Here is a 7,233-nt window from a genome sequence, read left to right as displayed (position 1 = left end):
CAGTGATGGAGGTGTCCATGTATAAAGGACATAAAGGGGTGTAGATGGAGAGGACAGTGATGGAGGTGTCCATGTATAAAGGACATAAAGGGGTGTAGATGGAGAGGACAGTGATGGAGGTGTCCATAGTATATAATGGATATAAAGGGGTGTAGATGTAGAGGACGGTGATGGAGGTGTTCATGTATAAAGGACATAAAGGGGTGTAGATGGAGAGGACAGTGATGGAGGTGTCCATGTATAAAGGACATAAAGGGGTGTAGATGGAGAGGACAGTGATGGAGGTGTCCATAGTATATAATGGATATAAAGGGGTGTAGATGTAGAGGACGGTGATGGAGGTGTCCATGTATAAAGGGCATAAAGGGGTGTAGATGGAGAGGACAGTGATGGAGGTGTCCATGTATAAAGGGCATAAAGGGGTGTAGATGGAGAGGACAGTGATGGAGGTGTCCATGTATAAAGGGCATAAAGGGGTGTAGATGGAGAGGACAGTGATGGAGGTGTCCATGTATAAAGGGCATAAAGGGGTGTAGATGGAGAGGACAGTGATGGAGCTGTCCATAGTATATAATGGATATAAAGGGGTGTAGATATAGAGGACAGTGATGGAGGTGTCCATGTATAAAGGGCATAAAGGGGTGTAGATGGAGAGGACAGTGATGGAGGTGTCCATGTATAAAGGACATAAAGGGGTGTAGATATAGAGGACAGTGATGGAGGTGTCCATGTATAAAGGACATAAAGGGGTGTAGATGGAGAGCACAGTGATGGAGGTGTCCATAGTCTATAATGGATATAAAGGGGGGTGTAGATATAGAGGACAGTGATGGAGGTGTTCATGTATAAAGGGCATAAAGGGGTGTAGATGGAGAGGACAGTGATGGAGGTGTCCATGTATAAAGGGCATAAAGGGGTGTAGATATAGAGGACAGTGATGGAGGTGTCCATGTATAAAGGACATAAAGGGGTGTAGATGGAGAGCACAGTGATGGAGGTGTCCATAGTATATAATGGATATAAAGGGGGGTGTAGATATAGAGGACAGTGATGGAGGTGTCCATGTATAAAGGACATAAAGGGGTGTAGATATAGAGGACAGTGATGGAGGTGTCCATGTATAAAGGGCATAAAGGGGTGTAGATGGAGAGGACAGTGATGGAGCTGTCCATAGTATATAATGGATATAAAGGGGTGTAGATATAGAGGACAGTGATGGAGGTGTCCATGTATAAAGGGCATAAAGGGGTGTAGATGGAGAGGACAGTGATGGAGGTGTCCATGTATAAAGGGCATAAAGGGGTGTAGATATAGAGGACAGTGATGGAGGTGTCCATGTATAAAGGACATAAAGGGGTGTAGATGGAGAGGACAGTGATGGAGGTGTCCATAGTATATAATGGATATAAAGGGGGTGTAGATGTAGAGGACAATGATGGAGGTGTCCAAGCAGAGGGTTTAGTTGGCTAATGCAGGTGTGTCCTCTCTCAACCCGCTTCATAGTCTGTTGGTCTAACAAAGCATCCCCCTACATCACATGTCCAAAGACATGTAGGTCAGGTGAACCGGCCGTACTAAGTTGTCCCTAGGTGTGTGTGGGCCCTGTGATGGCGTGGCGGCCTGTCCAGGGTGTCTCCCCGCCTGCCGCCCAATGACTGCTGGGATAGGCTCCAGCATCCCCGCCACCCTGAGCAGGATAAGCGGTTTGGACGATGGATGGAAGTTGTACTACCTCGTTAGACGAGAGTATCGGTGGCCATAGCAGCCAGTCATCAGTCTCCGCCATGCAGTAATCCATGCCATCGACCCCACGGAGCACATGCATCAATACCGTCTCGGTCAAAATTATCTAAATGATACGAAACCTACCAAACTCACGCCTTTCCACAGATAACCCGGACGTTATTTCATGGTAAAAGTGTCGACACCGAGAGCCAGTCTCCACCCATGTCCTCTGGTCTGTGTATTTCTTTTTTTCCATGTTTAGAGCAACATGCTTTTGTTGCCATGGCGTCGTCTATCTCTGGCTGATGATGATGAATGCCTTGTGATGTTTTGCTGTTAAAAAATATTCCTACTGACATATTTGATGTATTGTGACAATCAACTTATGTGAGCTGTAATATATTATTTTGGACTACTTTACTGTACGCAAGTCTGATTTAGTGACAAATCAACACTTTCAAGCCAAAACTTCTGACATATCTGTGAACAAATGGATCATAAACTGCTGTTTCCTTATGCTGGAGTTTCAGCAATATAGAGTTCAGTGTTTCCTACTTGTTGATGGCATCATTTGTCATGTGGCGACGGTGCTGCATAGAAACACACCAACAGCCATCAGTCAGGCCTCTGGCCTGGTTTTGGGCGTTGATGTACCGGGTTCTGCCTGAGCCGCAATCACTGTTTGTAGTCCTGTCTGGGGCTTCTGCTGCAGATCACACCACAGAATCAGTAGGAAGGTTGTCATTTAGATGAGATATTGAAATAATATTTCATAGCCTTAACTGGCAAATGGAAAAGGTTGTGTGTGAGTTCCTGCCAGTAAGGCCCCATATAAAGTATGGCGAGGGTCTCACACTCGATGTGGCTGCCCAGAATCTCAACCTACCTTTGACAAGGAGCTGATCAGAGATGAACCGAGATCAGCCATCAGCCGTCCGTCCTTACCTGACAGAGATATGCTGACTGACACAACCAGGCAGACATCTATAGACTCACAGCTAGCTAGCTAGTGTAAACTACTAATAAGACACGTTAGCCCCTAGCTAGCAGGTCTGACCCTTTAGCCGAGCGGTTAGTGATGTCGCCTTGTGGTGCAGTACACCCCGTATCGAATCCCGCACCGGGCAAGAAAATAACCGGTTACCCTAGCTAGACAGACAGACAGACCGACCGATATATAGATATAGATAACTCCTGAATTTAAGTATCCTCATATGTCTTCAAAATATCACTGATTCACTCAAATATGCCGCACACAAAAAAAGAAAAAAGAAGAATGCATTCATATATAATTTGTTTGGGAAAGTGTGTATCATGAATTCCCAGCACTGACATTCCCAAGCATTCACAACGGACCATAAAGAGACCTTGGTGTGTGAGAAGCTACATTTGCCATTTTTATGGATGCCTTTATGTTTTTCTATGAATAAATGTATTAGATTGTCTGGGCTTCTTTATAGTCTGTACATATCATAGGGCTGTAGTTAGGACATCACACACACACACACACACACACACACACACACACACACACACACACACACACACACACACACACACATTTATATATATATGGTGCAGTGGTTAGCGTGGTTGCTTCACAGCAAGAAGGTCCTGGGTTCGAGCCCCGGGGTAGTTCAACCTTGGGGGTCGTCCTGGGTCGTCCTCTGTGTGGAGTTTGCATGTTCTCCCCGTGTCTGCGTGGTTTTCCTCCGGCTGCTCTAGTTTCCTCCCACGGTCCAAATACATGTAGGTCAGGTGAACCGGCCATACTAAATTGTCCCAAGGTGTGAATGTTTGTGTGTCGGTCCTGTGATGGACTGGCGGCCTGTCCAGGGTGTCTCCTCGCCTGCCGCCCAATGACTGCTGGGATAGACTCCAGCATCCTGGGTGAAGGGTTCAGATGCAAGCAGGCATTGTGATTCATCTACAATATACCAACCACAGCTTTGTTAGGACACTTATAATAACAACAACAACAACAATGATAATAATAATAATAACAATGTTACAAAGTGCTTCGCAAATATGCGTTAAAAATAAGAACAGTATAAATAAAAATGAGCATCCAACATTTGTAAAAGCCTTCATAAAAGAAAAGTCTTAAGACAAGATTTAAAAGAAGCTAGAAACTTGGTTTGTCTCAGTTCAGCAGGAGGAGAGTTCCATGGTGTGGGGGCTCTAACAGCAAAAGCCTGATCACCTTTGTAACGACCCGAGGCCTGAGAATAACCAGCAGGGCTCCATCTGCAGGTCTTAATGGTCGAGGGGGCGTATACCAGGTCAATAAATAACAAATGTATGAAGGAGTAAGACCACTTAAAGCCTTAAAAGTGAGCAGTAAAACTTTAAAATCAATTCAAAATATAACAGGGAGCCAGTGTAGGGAGGCAAGCACAGGAGTAATATGATCATGCCTCCTTATCCCGGTAATGGGCCGAGCAGCAGCGTTTTGTACCAACTGCAGACGGTGGAGGGAGGCCTTGCTGATACCAGAATAAAGTGCATTACAATAGTCAAGCCGAGAACACAAAGAAGCATGTACAACTTTTTGCAGATCGGCAATTGATAAAAATGACCTAATTTTGGACATTAGCTGGAGCTGGAGAAAGCATGACTGAACGTGTTTGATTTGATTATCAAAACTGGGGTTGGCATCCAATATTACCCCAAGATTCCTAGCAGCCTGCTTAAGACTACGTGACAGACAACCGAGATCAGGAACAAAAGGGCTGACGGAATTTTCGGGACCGAACACAAAGACCTCAGACTTATTATCACTGAATTTGAGAACATTTTCGGACATCCAGGATTTAATGTCCAACAGGCAAGTTGTGAGATTTGCTAGGGTGCTAGGATCTGTGGGTTTTAGTGGCATGTATACCTGAGTGTTGTCTGCAAAAAACAAAAAAAAATTAAAAAACGGTAGAGCACATTGTGATTTTGAATGACCTGGCCAAGGGGCACCATGTATATAAAAAAGAGAAGGGGCCAAGAACTGAGCCTTAAGGGACACCACAACTCAACTGAGCCTGAGAGGAGATAGTTACCCAGGACAACAGAAAACATTATGTTGGTGAGGTAAGAGCATAATAAGCTAAGAGCCCTTGATGCCAACCCAGGTCTCTAAGCAACGTAAGACGGTGTAGTGATTGACTGTGTATCAATTAAGCAGCACTTAAGCTTAAAGAACTAAACTCGAGCAGTCACCTCTGTCTGCAGTCAGTAGTAAGTCATCAGTGACCTTCACTAGAGCTGTCTCTGTACTATGAAGTGTTCTAACACCAGACTGGAAACTATTAAAAACATCATTAGTGTTCATAAAAGAAATCAACTGAGAGGAAATTACTCTCTCCAGAACCTTAGGTAGAAAAGACAATTTGGAAATTGGTCTGTAGTTACTCAGGGACAGGGGATCCAAATTCGGTTTCTTCAGCAATGGTTGAACAATGGCATGCTTGAAACTGTCTGGAAAAGAACCAGAGGCCAGAGAATTATTAAGAATGTGCAGAATAACGGGGCTGATAGTAGAAAATACCTCCTTGAGCAGCTTAGTGGGAATGATGTCTAGGATGCAGGAGGAGGAGTTCATATTGGAGACTGTACTCTCCACCACTGAAATTGTTAATTGGTTGAAAAGATGCAGAATTAACACGGGGAATGGAACGAATGCAAAACCCTGGCTGGATCTGGGACCTAATATTCTCCACCTTATTTATAGAATGAGTGAGAAGTTGTTCGGAAAACTCAGCATCAGCTTCAAAAAGAGAAGTGGAGGGACCATTCCTACAGGATCAATTACCCTGAAGAGAACTTTAGGGTTGTGGTTATTTCTCAATATTAGTTCAGAGAAGTACGCTGATCTGGCATCCTTAACTGTTTTCTGGTAAATTAACATTTGGTTTTTAAAGGTGTTATGTGCTAATTCAGAGTTGTTGACCTTCTATTGTTGTTCTGTTTTCTACAGAATCTTCTAAGGGCACGAGTGTAATCGTTCAGCCAGCAGAGGTTATTTGATTTTTGTTTCCTAGTTTTAGTCGGTGCAATTTGGTCGAGGGTGGATAGGCACTGATCATTGAATGAATTGAATAGTGCATCTGGATTGAGGGGGGGGTAAAGAGGGATTAAAGGATGATGAATTAAAAGCATCACAGAACTGAACTGCAGAGCCAGCAGTTGTTCATTACTAAAGTTAAAAATAAAATAAAAGTTAAAAGCAAGCAGGGCAACAGCCAAACAAGCTGGGAAGCGATAGTGCGAGGGAAATAAAACACTAGGAAAGGGTCTCGCCTCCTGCGGTGACTCCAGAAGGAGCCCGGCATCCACAGCTCTGCACAGCAACATGACAGCACATGGAAGGGGTAGAAACTGCAGACAGGTCTGCTGGGAGGTGAACCGCTTCATGGCGTGTGGGCCGCTGAGACGTGGTTAAGTTTCAACCATGCGAAGGCCAACGACGACACATTCAGCATCGCCTTCATTCCTTAACAACTCGGACGCGTGCCAGATTGTAATCAGACACCCGGCACCGGCTGTCATCTTATGGATCCTGCCGAAGTTTCAAGCGACTTTCCGACGCTAGCTTCGAACGATCCCGGGTCCAGTTTTTTTCCAAACTCCAGCGAGGACTTGGGATCCAGTCACACGTTACTTGAACTGTGGTTGCAAATCGAGATGGGCCTAAAAATGTTGGTGGTGGTTACACCTGCTGCGTTCCGGGGTGCATGAATATTCCCAAGAAGAACAAGGAATTCCATGTTTTATCGCATCCCAAATGGTATTCCTAAGGGAAAAAAATCGAATTAAGTATGAGGTGGGTGAATTTCATCAGTAGAAAGGACTTTGTTCCCAACGACAACCATCCATTTTTTTTGGGATTTCCCCCCCGTTTTTCTCCCAGTTGTTCTTGGCCAATAACCCCACTCTTCCGAGACGTCCCGGTCGCTGCTCCACCCCCTCCGGCGATCTGGGGAGGGCTGCAGACTACCGCATGCCTCCTACCATAGCTGACAAGTGAGGAGTTTCACCAGGGGGATGTAGCCCGTGGGAGGATCACGCTGTTCACCCCTGTTCCCCCTCCCTCCCGAATAGATGCCCCGACCGACCAGAGGAGGCGCTAGTGCAGCGACCAGGACACATACCCACATCCGGCTTCCCACCCGCAGACACGGCCAATTGTGTCTGTAGGGATGCCCGACCAAGCCGGAGGTAACACTGGGATTCGAACCAGCGATCCCTGTGTTGGTAGGCAACGGAATAGACCGCTACGCTACCCACACGCCCTTTGATACTTTGTTTTTTTAAGTTATAGGTAACTCAGCAATATTTATTGCCTCAACTGCTTTGAAATCTTCGAAACTGTGCAACATGGCTGTGTGAATGTGAGTCGGTGTCTACAACACGGTGCAACGCATTCAGTTTTTGGTCTACAACTCTGGTAAAGATACCAAAACACACTAACGTTTGTACTTTAGGGGCAGAAACAAAGGAATAATCTTCAGTATGTAC

Source organism: Lampris incognitus, chromosome 11, assembly GCF_029633865.1.
Source record: "Lampris incognitus isolate fLamInc1 chromosome 11, fLamInc1.hap2, whole genome shotgun sequence".
NCBI lineage: Eukaryota > Metazoa > Chordata > Actinopteri > Lampriformes > Lampridae > Lampris > Lampris incognitus.
The sequence above is the reverse complement of the archived record's forward strand: the minus strand, read 5'-3'. Positions refer to the sequence as shown.